The sequence below is a fragment of the Stegodyphus dumicola genome, chromosome 9, assembly GCF_044657685.1.
Source record: "Stegodyphus dumicola isolate Sdum_Otavi_A_Nest chromosome 9, ASM4465768v1".
Classification (NCBI taxonomy): Eukaryota; Metazoa; Arthropoda; class Arachnida; order Araneae; family Eresidae; genus Stegodyphus; species Stegodyphus dumicola.
Window position 1 is genome coordinate 846,571 of NC_140776.1, and position 15,581 is coordinate 862,151.

Consider the following 15,581-nt stretch of genomic DNA (forward strand, 5'->3'; position numbering starts at 1 on the left):
CGATGTTCTCACCACCCGGAACTGTTTACATTATATCGGCAAAAGTTGCCGTGGGCGTGTCTACATTTTCATTCTCTTCTTCACAACTCAAAGGGGTTAGGTTGTTGTTGGCTTCAGCATTGGGCATGAGTTTTCTCCATGATTTATGAGGGTTGACGGTTTCACTGAGTCCCATGCAGATGCTGTCCAAGATTGTGTAGTGTTTCCAAAACTCTTTCAGATCATAACCTTCTTCAATTTTGGTCATTAGCAGCTTGATTTGGTATGTTCTCTTCATTGTTGCAATGACTCCTTGGTCCATGGGTTGGATTAGCACAGTAACGCTTGGGGGGGGGGGAGAAAAGTCGCAAAAATGTGTCCATCAGAAGACTTTAGCACGCTTGTTGCTAAGTGAGAAAATGTGTTGTCGATCAATAGCACAGCTTTTTGAGGCAGGTTTTTCGAATTAAGATGTTTACGCACTTGAAGAACAAACATTTTTTCGAACCATCTTGAAAAATGTGTCGGTTCATCCATTCTTTTTTTTTAGGGGGGGGTTAAATTAATCAATGGGCAAATTTTCTATCCTTGTGGCTTTAAAAGATCTCTCTTTTTTTTTTTTTTTTTTTTTTTTTTTTTTTACTTTCCAATGACAAAAAGTCTAAGTTTATGTTCACCGGTAGCATTACATTAAGACATGATAGTGATCCTTTCCTTGCTGCTTTTATGACCCGCTGCTTTACTTTCACTTTCAGATGCTAAAGTGTGAGTGGGAAGATATTTCCACAAAAGTCCCGATTTGTCGGCATTGTAAATATGTTCAAAAGATAGCTGTTCTTTTAAAACAAATTCTTCAAATTCATGGTGGAAATCGTCGGCTGCTTGTTATTCACCACTAAGTTTCTCCCAATGAAGTTCAATTTCTCGAATTCCATGTCGCTACTTAGAACAAGTCAACTAGCCAAAAGACGCATCAAAAGAAATTTAACTCAGACTGGTTCGCAAACACTATTAGGCTTAAACTAACAATGCCGAGTGAAAGGAAGTGGATGTGTCAGTAAGATTAAGATGAGAAAGGGTGGTGAAGCGAGCACTGCAAGGGTGAGTAATCACTTACTCATCATAGGGGCCGAGGGTAAGGTTCCGAGAAGGCCTGGGATATTTTTGCCATAAATAAGCACGATGTTTAGTAAATTTAACATTTCACTCAGTTTTGTGAACATTTTTATTTTCTTTGCTTTACGCTTGGGGGGGGGAACTTTATGTCATGCGCGGATAATCCGCTCTGTGCATAATTCGCCTACGAATAATCGGGAGTCTACTGTATATATAAATGTAATATACATCCTAAGTCGCGCTTTTGAGACATGAAGAACACAATTTGAATTTTGTGAATCGGCTTAGCCGAAAAGGCAGATATAGAACTGTCCCCCCCTTTTTTTTTTTTGCGCAGTGTACATAGGTTGACACCATACTATGTCATCTTAGATCAGGAACAAAGGAGGACAATTATGCATAGCAGCACAGAGGTTTTGCAGTGCAAGAGAAGTTATGAAAATGAATGACATAATTGCACGCGAAGCAGCATTTATATTAGGCAGGTACATATATGTACAGCCAAGCACAATTGGTTAATTTTAGGTTTTAGTTCTCTTTGCAAGCCGTTTATATAACGGTCATATGATCTTGGAGAGATCTCAAATTTGGGAGAAAAGATGAACTTAGGGGATGAACACCAAATTAGGAATAGTCATTCTGAGGCTGCCAATTATTTCTCAGTGTAGTAGCCATCATATTTTATTATATCTTACATATATATATCTATATAAGGTATAATAAATATATATATATGTAAGATAAAAAAATATGAAAGCAAACTTCTAAATTTAATTCACTATAACCTCTTTTATTTTCTATTTCATTTGGAAACTTCATCTATCTGTCCTAAAAATAGCACTTAAGTCGAAACTGCATCATTTAAATTAATCATGCGATCTTACGTAATCCTTAATGCAGATGCCTCTTGCCAATCACCGAATTGCAAACCAAAACTTTTCTCTTCGTGTGCTTCCATCTTGCATAACTATGCACTTCAGCTTTGCTCTCTACTCTGCTAAGATGTAATTTCGCTGGCTTGCTTTCCATCTCAACAATATCAAAAATGTAAATCTTCTGTGGAAAGGCACGACTAGAGTGCCAAGTGATTGTGGCAACAAATTATCAATTGCAAATGAAAATGGAATTAAAATTGCCACGACTGCCAAGTTCTTTAGATACTATGCAATCAAAATTCTTGTTCAATATGGATCTAAGCACAATTCGACAGTGTTCCGGCTTTTCCTTGTGCTCATAATATAGCGTAGAAGTGCTGATCCATAATGACTAGGAAATTGGAGGCGAATGCAGGTTTAAATCTTCATTTTTTATTTTAGCAAACATGTTGCGGTGAAAATCAAGTTGGCACATTGATTGTGCCTATTCCAAGAGATTTTACATTTTAGATAAATTTGCAATAAGAAAGAAAAAGCAGACAGACTGCAGTGTGGCCAGGCCAAAGCATAGAAAGCAAGTGCGTAATGTTCAGGATGAAATCTAAGTCAAACTGAGCTAGTTTTGGTTCTCAAAGCATTCTGATTGGACAGTCAATATTGCTGTAAAATTATTATTGGCTGGCTGAGTTTTAGTTCCATTTACATCATCATAATTACGTAAGAATCATATGGCATAGAATAGTCTCGAAATGACGCAGTACAGAGAGGGGTTACTATTTTTAGAATAGAGAAGGGAAATTTACGTTGCTAATTTAATATTTTTGGCCTACTGAGCTTTCAACGATTTTGTTGACTTTTATTTTAAACATTGTAAAAGATTTCTTTATACATTTTTATACTTTTGTATTTACTTTTTTTTCGTGTTTTTTTTCCTCTTTGTGTATGATTTCATTGTATTATTGAAAACTGATGTTATTACTTACAATTTTGCCTTTTTTACTTACGATTTGCATGTCTCGTGTAATACTTTGTGGTGCACGAGGATTTATTTTTCTTTAAATAAATAAAACATAAATAATTTAATCTTTTACATATTCATTATTTTTCTTACATATATGTATATATGTAATTATATTTAGGCTTGAACTGTTTTTTGCTTTGTATATTTATTCATTTATTTAATATACATATAATGTTGTTATTTTTTTTTAAATACTCAGACCTATTGCTTTGATGCTTTATAAAAAATTGTGATACTTTTCAAGGACATTCTTAGCATTAAGGGGAATGTAATTGCAATAAAGTATCCAGCGAATAATATACCTTTCTTAATAAATCTTTTGACCACATTTAATAATGCAGGAGGAATTGTCTGCATTTGAGTGCTGAAAAGAACCAGAACTGCATTTGTCATTTACATATTTACCATGAATTATTAACCATGCAGAATTAATCATTTCTTTTATTAGTAGAGGCTGACTGTATATGCCAAAAGGTTTTGCTTCAAATCCAAGAAAAGAACTGAATATTCAGTTTTTTTCTCCTCTTAGAGTGTAATACACATCTATCTGTGATTCATCCGAGATGATATTCTTTATGATGTCATGTTGAAATGATCAAAAGAATCTTGTGTTCTTTTTAAGTTCTCATGGGATAGTATTTTGTACTTGGGGAAAAGAAGCTAGGCATAATTTCATATTTCTCTGATTTTAAGATGCATGTTTTTCCCCCATATGGATGTCTTTAAAAATGGAAAGCATCTTTGAGTAATAGATTTTTCCTAATCTTAAACAGATATATTGTCATTAATAAATCAAACATAATTTAAGAAAGAAATGTTTGCTAGATGTGTTTGAATTTTGTTATTTCATTTATTTTATTTTATTAAAATGAAAAATCTTCCCCTCCTCCCTTGATAGTGATACTGAAGTTAAAGAGAGGTGTGATAAAATAATGCTATCTTAGAATGGAAGAAAAATATTGCGTATTCCACTTTTTGTTACCTCTAAGTATGCTTGTACTCATTAGTGTAGATATTTATGTTTTTGTAGATGTTGATCAAAAAGTCTTTCCCTAATTATTTTGTATAAATTTTATGCCACCGCATACTGTAATGATACATAAATGCATACATATATTTAGCAGGTTGGTATTTTGTTAAAGAACAGGGTTCGTACGGTCCTTAAAAGTCCTTAATTTTGGCCAAAAGGAATAAACGGTCCTTAATTTTGCTCATTTGACATTTCTTATCATTTCTAATGATTGCCATTCTAAGTGTGAATTACGATTTCTCATGAATATGGAATTAAAATTACACAGCTCTTAACTAATCTGTTGGCGGATTTGCATTGCAAACGATTAAAAAAAACAATTAGCTACCCGAACGAAAGTATCGGTGTCTGATTGGCTATTCACGCAATTTTTCGAAACAGGTGTTATCCATAAATTTAGGCAGACTGTGACGAAAGCGTGAAGCTGGAAGTTCTTTAAGAGGCGAAAGTGGTGATGAAGGTGCTCGAGAAAAAAAAAGGGAGGGGGGAGATTCTGAAAATATTTGCCAAAACTAGAGCAATTCCAACCTGGAAGGCCACAACCCTTCCGACGCCAATAGGAACGAGATGCCTGGAAAGTGCATTTTCAATAAACTGTGGCTTCATCAAGCTGACTACAAAGACTGGATATTGATGGATGGCAATCCTTAAATGTGGTCTTTGTCTGAAACAAATTGAAATTTCTAGAATGGGAGAGTCAGCACTGAAAATTCACATTAAAATTAAGTTTCGTTTTATCATTTCAATTTGTTTTTACACGGTTTTGCTTAGCTTAATTTCTGTGTTTGTTTCAATTAAGCCATAAATTAATTTTTTATCACCTTCTACGGAGTTTATTTTCTTTTGCACATACTATATGTATGGGATATCGGGATTATGAGTTTATTTCTGCAGAGGGTCTGTTATCGATTTCGCGGGAAATCTGTTGGCTCCATTTCGATTTTAGGTCGCCAAGGGCAAAATCGGTAACGCTAGCTGAGAAAAAGTGAAGTTCGGAAATACGTTTTGAAGCTTCAATAGACAATTAAGTATTTGGTTTAAACCTATGTTTTTGATAGTAATGCATAATTTTTGCTAATGGCGATACAATTATTAGTTGAAAATAACTAATTAAAATTTTTTAAATATTTTTAAAGCTGAAAACAACTAATTGAAACTAATTTTCCTGAATTAACTAGATGCAAAATTAACTTTCATGAATTACTAAAGTTGTTGGGTAGAAGTTTAACTGAAAATATACATTCCGTATTATATATATATATATATATATATTTATACAGTGTACAAAGTCCGAGGTCTGGACTCGTCGGGACTTCGGCGATCCTAGATTTGAGATTTTTCCGGATATTAGATCATTTTAAATCTACTAAGATGGCACGTAGAAATTATAAAATTGAAAATATGAAATCGTGATTTATGAAATAATGAAGCATTTATGATTTAAAGGGTATCAAAATTTACCAAAGAAAAGAGCTTAATATTTATATGTTTACTTTAATAAACATTTCTTTCAATGTGAGTTGTTTGATTTGTTTTCTCTGCTAATAATTTAGACTAATACTATAGACATATAATTTCTTGTTCAGTTATTAAGTTCCATTGTTCAAGTCCTGTAATTGCTGTGTCGAGAATTCCGAATAACTTGTCAATCAAAATTTTTTCTCGTTCAGTAACCTCTCTGTTACTTTCTTCACTATCGGTAGCTGTATTTTCTGGATTTAGAACCATACTACAGATTTCGCCCTCCGTTAATTGATTGATGATTGGGCATTGTCATTGCAATGAAAAACTTCTGTTTAACTTCGCTAAATTCTGCCGCCTGGTGCGGCCATGCGAGCTCTGGAGCTGGTTCTGGCTTTATGTGAATAACAAATCAGTTATTCTTAATTCAAATAGCACTAAATATAATCGTTTGTCCTATGAGTATCATTAACAAAATCTATTTTTAGCATAAGGAAAGAAATTTCTGCTAAATCTCCCCTTGTCAACATTTTAGTGCATTAAATTTAAATCTGTAATCTTATAATACTCTGTTATTTGGTATCGCTGCATGATTCATCACTCAAGTTGTCATTCGTTGATAAACATGCGGTGATGAAAGCAAAATACAATAAATAATGATTCGCGATTTCGGCATCAAGGATATAAAATATTAGTTGGTGTAAAATTAACAAATGTTTCGGTTTGAGATTATGCCAAGCAGATACGCAGCTATGGAGTCAAGTTACTAATCACACAAATTTATGCTAAAATAATTATTTCTTCAATAATGAGATATTTTATTTAGCACCAAACTAAGATTAAGAATCGGATTTCTGGCATTTTTTTTATGATGAGGGAAAAAATCTAATGCGCAATTGGTTGGTGGTGGCTTTGAGGTCCAGATTTTAGATCATTCCAGATATTAGATGTCCGGATCTCGGACTTTATATATATATATATATACATCTTTCAAAATATAACTTACCAGTATGGATTCACTCTTTTAAAATAATTCTACTTTAATTAAACTTAGGAGATAATATAATCAATTAATCTATATTGTTTAGGAAATAAATTATATATATATATAGTAAAAAATGTATATTTTCACTATTCAAGTATTCACTGTGACAAGTATTCTTATCTTGTCACATGAACAAGCCTCTGTGGAAAGAGGCTTCTCTGTAAATAAAGCAATTGAAATTGAAAATTTAAGTGACTCATCATACATTTTTCAACGCACAGTATTTGATTACATAAAATTTTCTGGAGGTGTTCTTAATATCGAAATTAATAAAGAAATGAGATCAGCAGCAGCTTCTGCAAGAAGTGGAGTTCGTTATTTAGAAGTTCAGTATTTAGAAGAACAAAAATCTTTAACTAAATCTGAAAATTCAAAGAGGAAAAGAAATATTATTGAAGAAGAAATTGATTATATGAAGCAGAAGAAAAACTTTCCTCAAAGGGACATTAAAGACATTAATGAAGAAGTAGATGCTTTAGCAGATAAAGCTGAGACCAGCAGGAACATTGATTTGTTTATCAAACCAAATGAACTTAGAAGAATAGTTAAAGAAAAGGAAGATTTCAGATTTAAAAAAAGCACAAATGTTTTGTATCTTTTATTGTACAGTTTATTATTCTAGTATCTTTCAAAAAACCAAGAAAATAAATTGTATGTTTACAAATCAGTTATTTTAATCTGCAAAATATTCTTACATTGTGATTATAATAGTAGTTGACTATGTTTAAATAAATATCAAATAAGTTAAATAATAATCATGTAAATCTCTAAAATAGTGACTGTTATTAGTGTAAAATACACTTATACATGTTTTTCAAGAAATTATGTTCCTCATTTAATGTTATCTACTTCATAACTTGTAGGGAGTTAGTTTAATTTTCAAAATTGTTTTATGGTAAGTATTAAGTTGAATTTAATAATAGTGCATAATACACACTTCTGTTAGTTTTTTAAAGTGAAATTACAAGCATGAAGTCGGTTGTATGGATAATTGCTTTATTCTATTCATTTTTTTGTTTGCTGATAGGTCCTTAATTTTTTCTTTGATGGTCCTTAAAAGTCCTTAATTTTCATATAAGGAAATGTGTACGAACTGTGAAGAATAGTTTAATAGTGATATATGTGGTATTTTTAGTATTATCAAATCTCTGTTAGAAAATGTCATAAATACTGGCTCATTTTCAAAAATATTATCTCTTGGTTTGCATTTATATGTTAATTGATTGGTATCTTTTTTAGTATGTTCTTTCTGTTCAACAAGATGAAGCTTTGCTGAAAGCCTATATAGTAGAATGGAGAAAGTTTTCTACTCAGTGCAGTTATTTGCTTATGCCATTTTCACATTTGGAAGCTGCAGTAGCTGGCAAATTCCCTTCATTTAAGAGGAATGGAATTCGAAAGGTTGTTGATATTTAATTTTTGCTTTTTCTGAAATCTGTCAAAGTAAGTTTACAAGTAAGTGTATATTTAAAAACATTTGTTGCTTTTGTATTTACAGGCACTGCTGGAGAGATGGAATCAGAGTATTTTTTCGAACATCAAGCATAGGCTTCAAAATAGTGCAATGAAACTTGTCCATGCTGAGAGAACTGGAGAGGTTATTGATTCACAGTTGGTGATAGGAGTTAGAGAATCATATGGTATTATTATTATTTAAAAATGAACTTCAAAGCTTAAATGGATTTTTTTGTGATATACTTTATTTTATTCAGAAATATAGGTGAAAAAAAGATTAAAAAATTTACGCTACTGAATTTCTTGCTTGTAAACTGTTCAGGATTTGAAATAAAAAACCTAAAAATGAGCTACATGTTCTTTCCCCCTTTCTTTTTCTGGCTAGGGATTTTATTATGATAATATTATCCTTATTTTCAGAGCAAATGAACTACAGAGGTCAGCAGAATTGGATATTATGAATTAAATAGTTTTTCTGTGATGCATTATATACATACCATAGTTACTCTGTATCCCATTTAACCTATTAAGTTTACTGCTTGAAAACCAAGAGGTAAAAATATGCAATGTATGCTGTTTCTAAAGATATATGGCGTGAGTCATAAATATATTTCACTGAAAAGCACACATAAATACACAATAATACTATTGCATTATATATTTCAAATAACTTATCAATTTGAATAATATTCTTATTATTTACACAAAATAAGTTTCCGTTTGTGCATATATTTTATATTGTTACTGTTAATAAGAAATTGTTAAATTATATGGTGAAAAAAATCTGGGGGGAATACAGAAATATGTAAACGTACAAAGTCCGAAATCTGACGTTCATTATCTGGAATGATCTAAAATCCAAACCTCAAAACCACCAACAACGTTTTTCTGGTAGGCTTTACACATGTGCATTTGATTTTCCCCCTTTCGCGTGTAATAAAACATCTGGAAAGTCCTTATTCTTAATTTCACTTCAGCACTAAATAAAATACCTTGTTATTGAAGAAACAATCATTTTAGCATAAATTTGTACGATCAGTAATTTGGCTTCGTTGCTGCATATCTGCTTGGCACGCATCTCAAACTTAAACATTCCACATAGATACATCGCTGATCTGACGTCAACCTGGCGAATCAGTATTTATTATACCTTCCTTTCACCACATGTTTATCAAAACATGACAACTTGAGTAATGAATTATGTAGCGATGCCTAAACAATTTTTTTTTATGTTAGTAATTGAATAATAAAGGAGTATGGTAACTTTTTATGCTCACATTATGCTTGGCGATAATTACAGATTTAAGTTAAATGCACTAAAAATTGTTGACAAGGAAAAATTTACCAAAAATTTCTTTCCATATAAATAAATTTTGTTGATAATACTCATAAACCCAATGATAACATTTAGAGGTATACTAGACCGCCAGTCCCAGAATGGCTGCTTTTGTACTAGACTGGCAATCCCAGAATGGCTGCTTTTGTTAACTGGATGAGTTCAATTTACTCGGGTAAGAGGAAGAAAAAGGAAAGGTTCCGGAATGTCTTGCAACGGAAAGAGTTTAGATTGCGGAATGGCTTTTAGTGGGCATTAGAGATACACTCGCTGGCTTTTTCCTAAACCGTGGATGGAGTTTCACTGTGTATTTTTATGCTCTGTGTTTTATTGAACATTTTGTTCAAGGACGGAATAATTTTTATCAATTCATGAAACAAAAATATTTTGAAGAGAAATACCTTTTGAAATGTAAAATTTACGCATTGTATGCTTATTTAAAATTTTCTTAAAGCATAACGTTTTGGGGAAATTACATATTCTTGTTTATTCCAACAAAATCTAATATTTACTAGAACTCTTTATTTCGGTAAAGTAACTGAGTATTACATGAAGTTACAATAAGTAACTGTAAAGTGTTTATTTACTTGAGGTATTGTAGAAAATTGTAACAGTAAATTTTTGATATTTATAATATTCACCGATAATATGATAGCAACGGAACATAGTTATTTAACTTTTTTTTTTTTTTTTTTAAATCTGGTACACAAACTAAATAATGTGTTTCAGTATGATATATTTTGATGGAGCTTTAAAAGGCCTGTCTTTATATGAAAAGAGTATTGTAGCCACTTGTGAAAGAACAATTTAGTTTTAATTCCATTTTGTATAAAGAACAAGTAATATTTCTTTCCACATCTTATTTAAATTTAGCGCAGAATTTTTAAAATTAGGTAATCAAAATTAAAAAAGAGCAGACGATCAATGAAAATAAGACTAATAAATATTATATTCATACTAACAAAATGCTAGCTGTACTCACAAAGCACAAGCCGGAAATGATGTAGCATCACCTTTTTCTCTCATCCCTACTTTCAAGTATCATACCTACAAATCTTGGACTGTAATCCAAAATTCCAGAAAAAAAAAAAAAAAAAAATCATTCCGAGTTTAAGCTTCTTCTTAGGGCTATTTGAATTAAGAATAACTGATTTATTATTCATATAAACCCAGAACCAGTGCCAGGGCTCGTATGGCCACGCCGAGTCGCAGAATTTAGGAACCACAGGCTGCATCAGGTGGTAAGATATCTAGCGCCAGTTGTCAATAAGACTTAAATATATGTGGGAATTTATTTATTCAGAACTCTGATAAGCCTTAAAAGCATGTGCAAGAAATAGACATAAGTATAATAAATAACTAAACTAATACAATTCAGGCTTAATTGTCACAGTGCGCAATAGAAGCGAGATAAAATTTAACGGAACAACTTGTCATTAGTCGCCAAGCGCATGATGCATAGCCAAATATGTATAGTGAAGGATAGCTAAATTTGATGATGATAGCCACTAATTCTAAAGGTTTTTGGATATTGCAAAACAAAGGTGAAATTTTACAATTAACAGATTTTTGTAAAGAAATTTAGAGAAGCAGTAATAAATGAAGATGATATAAAAGAAGTTTTTCATTGTGATGGCAATGCTTCTCAATCATCAATCAATTAACGCAGCGGTTCCCAACCGCTGTTCCGCGGCACACCAGTGTGCCGTCTGAAGCACCGTGGTGTGCCGCCGGGTCTGGGTGTCACGGTGCTGTTCGCCCGCTATAACTCCTCCCGTCACTCCCCCCGCCAGTGTCATAGGTGGTGACGGCGCTGTGCAGTGCTATAACTCCTCCCCCTGCCAATCTTGACAAGTGTCCGCCGTGTCCCCGCCCCCATGAGACGCAGGCAGACGCCTCACACAGTGTCAGAGAGACAACGGCTGCTGTGAGGAGAGAGACACTGATACTGCAGTGATGGACAAGTTTTTGAAAAGGAAAGAACTGGACTCTGAACAAAATCTGGAGCCAGATGAGAGCCCGAGTATGAGTGGGGGTCAAAAGAAAGCAAAGATGGTTAAATTCTCTGGCGCAAGGCAATATAGCGAAAGCTATATTTCAGTTGGATTTACTTTCACTGGAGATGAACACAAACCAACTCCACTGTGCGTGGTGTGTGGTGAAAAGCTAGCTAACAGTGCTATGGTCCCAAGCAAACTTAAACGCCATCTCCAAACGAAACACCCTTTGCTTCAAAACAAGAATGTGGACTATTTTGTTCGCCTGCGTGACAACATGGAGAAACAGGCAACTTTTATGAGGAAAACAACAAAGGTAAATGAAAGAGCTCTTAAAGCTAGCTATCAAGTTACTGAACTTATAGCCAAGACAAAAAAGTCGCACACTGTGGCAGAGACCTTAATACTTCCTGCCTGCAAAGCTATTGTAGAGGAGATGCTCGGACCTGAAGCAGCAAAGGAAATAGCCAAAGTCCCTCTCTCAAACAACACAATTTCCAGACGTATTAATGACATGTCTGCAGACATCGAAAGTGTGGTTTTGAAAAAGATCCGTATCAGTGAGAAATTTGCATTGCAACTTGACGAGTCTACTGATATCAGTGGACATGCTCAACTCTTAGCTAATGTGCGTTTTGTTGATGGTGATGCAATTAGAGAAAACTTCTTTTTTTGCAAGGTATTGCCAGAAAAAACAACAGGAGAAGAAATTTTTCGGGTCACATCAGAATACCTTGAACAAGGAGGACTTAAGTGGGAAAATTGCACAAGTGTCTGCACCGATGGAGCTGCAGCCATGGTCGGGCGCACCAAAGGCTTTGTAAGCAGAGTGAAGGAAAGAAATCCAGATGTGATTATTACGCATTGTTTTTTACACCGCGAGGCCCTCGTAGCCAAGACTTTACCATCAGCCTTAGTTCATGTGTTGGATGATGTTGTGCGCATGGTAAACATTGTAAAGTCACGACCCATGAAAAGTCGCATATTTGCAGCTTTGTGTGAGGAGATGGGAGCAAAGCATAAAACCTTGCTGTTTCATACGGAGGTCCGGTGGTTGTCGCGTGGCAAGGTCTTGGTTTGTGTGTATGAGCTGCCGGAGGAACTTAAAGTGTTTCTGACAAATGATGGGTCAGATTACGCAAAGCAGCTTGCAAGTGATGAGTGGTATGCAAGGCTGGCATACCTGGCAGATATATTCCATCATCTGAATGAATTGAACACCCGAATGCAAGGCCGAAATGAAAACCTGCTTACAAGTACAGATAAAATAAATGGATTCCGTTCAAAGGTGCAACTCTGGCATCAACACGTGGAAAGTGGCAATCTTGAAATGTTCACACTCACCATGCAATGGCAAGGTGTTCACACTGCTGCACTGTGTGAGATAATAGTTAAGCATTTTAAAACTCTTGAGGAGAAGTTGTCATTTTATTTCTCTTCAGTCTCCACTGAATGCCTTGACTGGGTTAGGGACCCTTATAGCTCAGCATCAGTTGTTGGAAAGGAAATGACTTTACAGGAGCAGGAGGAACTAATTGAACTGAGACAAAATCGTGGTTGCAAGCTAAGATTTGCTGATCTACCTTTGGACAGTTTTTGGTTGGATACTGCCAAGGAGTTCCCCCTTCTGGCAAACAAAGCTATTTTGACATTGCTTCCTTTTTCCACTACATATCTGTGTGAGATTAGCTTTTCAAGCATGATTGCTATGAAAACCAAACACAAAGAGAGACTGAGAACTGTTGACGAAGAGCTACGTGTGTGTCTTTCTTCGATTCCAGCCAGAATATCAGCTTTGTGTTCAGCCAAACAGGCCCAGGTTTCGCACTGAAAGTATTTTATAATTTTTCACTATTCTGTTTACTTAATATTTCGTAATAAAGTAATTATAAAATACTTTCTTTGTGCTTATTTGATTCCTATTCAAGAGAATTACTTTATTATAGTCAATATAGGCACAGAGTTAATTTTTTAACATTTTCTAATGGTGGTGTGCCTCGTGATTTTTTTCCCCGCGACAAGTGTGCCTTGGCCAAAAAAGGTTGGGAAGCGTTAATTATTAACGAATGGCGAAATCTGTAGTATGGTTCTAGATCCAGAAAATACCATGGTGATAGTGAAGAAATAGTGATAGATATAAGTGAAGAAAGAAAGTGATAATGATAGTGAAGAAAGTGACAGAGAAGTTACTGAAAACGAGAAAATTTCGATTGACAAGTTAGTCGGAATTCTCGAAACAGCAGTTACAGGACTTCAACAATGTAACTGAACAAGAGATTATGCCTGTCTACAGAGTTAAAGAGAAAGTATTAGCACAAAAACAAAGCAACTTAAACAATTTACATTGAAAGAAATGTTTAATAAGATAAACAAATAAATATTAAGTTTAATTTTTTTTTTAAATTTTGATACCCTTTAGATCATAAATAGTTCATTATTTCATAAATCGTGATTTCATATTTTTAATTTTATAATTTCTACATGCAGTCTTATTAGATTTAAACTGCTGTTCTAATATCTGGAAAAATCCCAAATCCAGAATCTCCGAAGTCCCAAAGAGTCCAGATTTCGAACTTTGTACTATATATATATATATATGTGTGTGTGTATAGGCTGTTTTTTCTAAAGCTACTATAAATTTTGAGTCTACAAAAATAACATTTAGCATACAAATGATGACTTTTTATTTGTGTTATAGATCTCACAAATTCATTAAAAAATATGCATTAAATTATGGTTTCCCCCAAAGCTGTCGTGATCACAAAAAATTTCAAATGATATAGAATTAAAGAAGACAAAGCATGTTCCAAATCTGAATGTTTTTGTTTCTTTTAAAGTGATTTCTGTTGCTATTTGAGGGATTATATTTGAGGGAAAAATACTATTATATTTGAGGGAAAAACATTTCACCAATACATAAGGGTAGGGGACATAGTTGACAATATTCACTTCTCTTGGTTCTGAGAGTGTTCAAAATTATAGACATTTTTTATTTGAGATAAATTTTTTGCAGTGCTCTTTATTAATTAAAAATAATTATGTCTGACACTATTGTACACTGGTATGCAAAATTTAGTAACAAATTCATTTTTCAACATACAGCTGTGAAATTATTGATGAGTCTCTGAATTATTGATGAGTCATTGAAACCATTGCAGTTAGGACTGCTCATATCCATCACTAAGGCTGTTTGGTTTGCTGTTGTCTGTCTTGATCAGACAATTGTGCTGTGCTACCTTGTACCAATGCCATTTAACGCCGTTTCTATTCATTCTATATGGTATGCAGCCTATGAATTTTTTTTTTTTTTTTTTTTCCCTGCTGTACTTTCTACATTCTTTAAATACTACATTATGCCTTTGTAGTATGAATTTCTTGTCTCCCAGTTGATTTTTTGTAGAACTGCAGCCAAAATTATAAACATTGCTTAAGTTTTGCACACTAATATGTTTGTGAATTAAAAAATAATAATGAGGCACCTGATTAATCATTTTTTCTTTGTTAGCTCTTGATTTGGTTTCTCTTTTACTTCCTTGAAGTAGTCCACACATTTTTTTCTGATATCAGTTATTGGAAAATTATAAATGCCTTATTGAGATTTTATGAAAACTTCATTTATTCATTTTGTTGCTGAAATTTACTGATTCTGTAATTCTCTGCTATCATTAAGAATTTACCGATGAACATGCTATGTTAGATATGTCATCATAGTATATAAACAATTATTTTGAGAAAAGATGTATTGAAATAAATTGATATATTAAATACAATTTCTAGAAATAATATTTAGTTGGAATTTTTCCTGTATTAGACTTAGCGGAGAGCTTAAAAGTCGAATCCAGGTTCCTTTCTTTCAGCTGTTCTTTCCACACATCTAAAACTGAATTCTTAAATAACTGCCAAGATTTCAGTAATGCATGTATTTAAATTTTCATGTAAAGTCAGCTTTGACTGTGCATGTATGAGATGTTGGTGGATTTAATGTTTTTTTTTTTTTTTTTTTTTTTGTGTTTGTTCCAACAGTTGCCTTGTGCTTAAATGAAGATAAATATGAAATTTATCGAGATAATTTTGAAAGGGCATACTTGGATGCAACAGAAGCTTACTATAAAGCAGAAGCTCCTCAGTATTTAAAAGAATATGGTGTTGTCAACTACATATGGTATGCTAATCAAAAATTAAAGGAGGAAGAGCAGCGAGCTGCTAAGTACCTTGAACTCTGTTCTACGTTACCAGTAAGGAATTTTTATAATGTATTCATGTTGT

At 33.3% G+C, this 15,581-nt stretch overlaps 1 pseudogene across 1 annotated transcript in view; it reads left to right on the forward strand.

The window, feature by feature from the left end:
• Nucleotides 1-15,581, forward strand: part of LOC146995282 (cullin-5-like) — a 267,165-nt pseudogene that overhangs the window by 157,667 nt on the left and 93,917 nt on the right. Inside the window, exons 3-5 of the transcript XR_015043187.1 lie at nucleotides 7,767-7,928; nucleotides 8,026-8,167; nucleotides 15,339-15,550. The product of XR_015043187.1 is annotated as a cullin-5-like (transcript). The remainder of the gene's footprint in view (nucleotides 1-7,766; nucleotides 7,929-8,025; nucleotides 8,168-15,338; nucleotides 15,551-15,581) is intronic.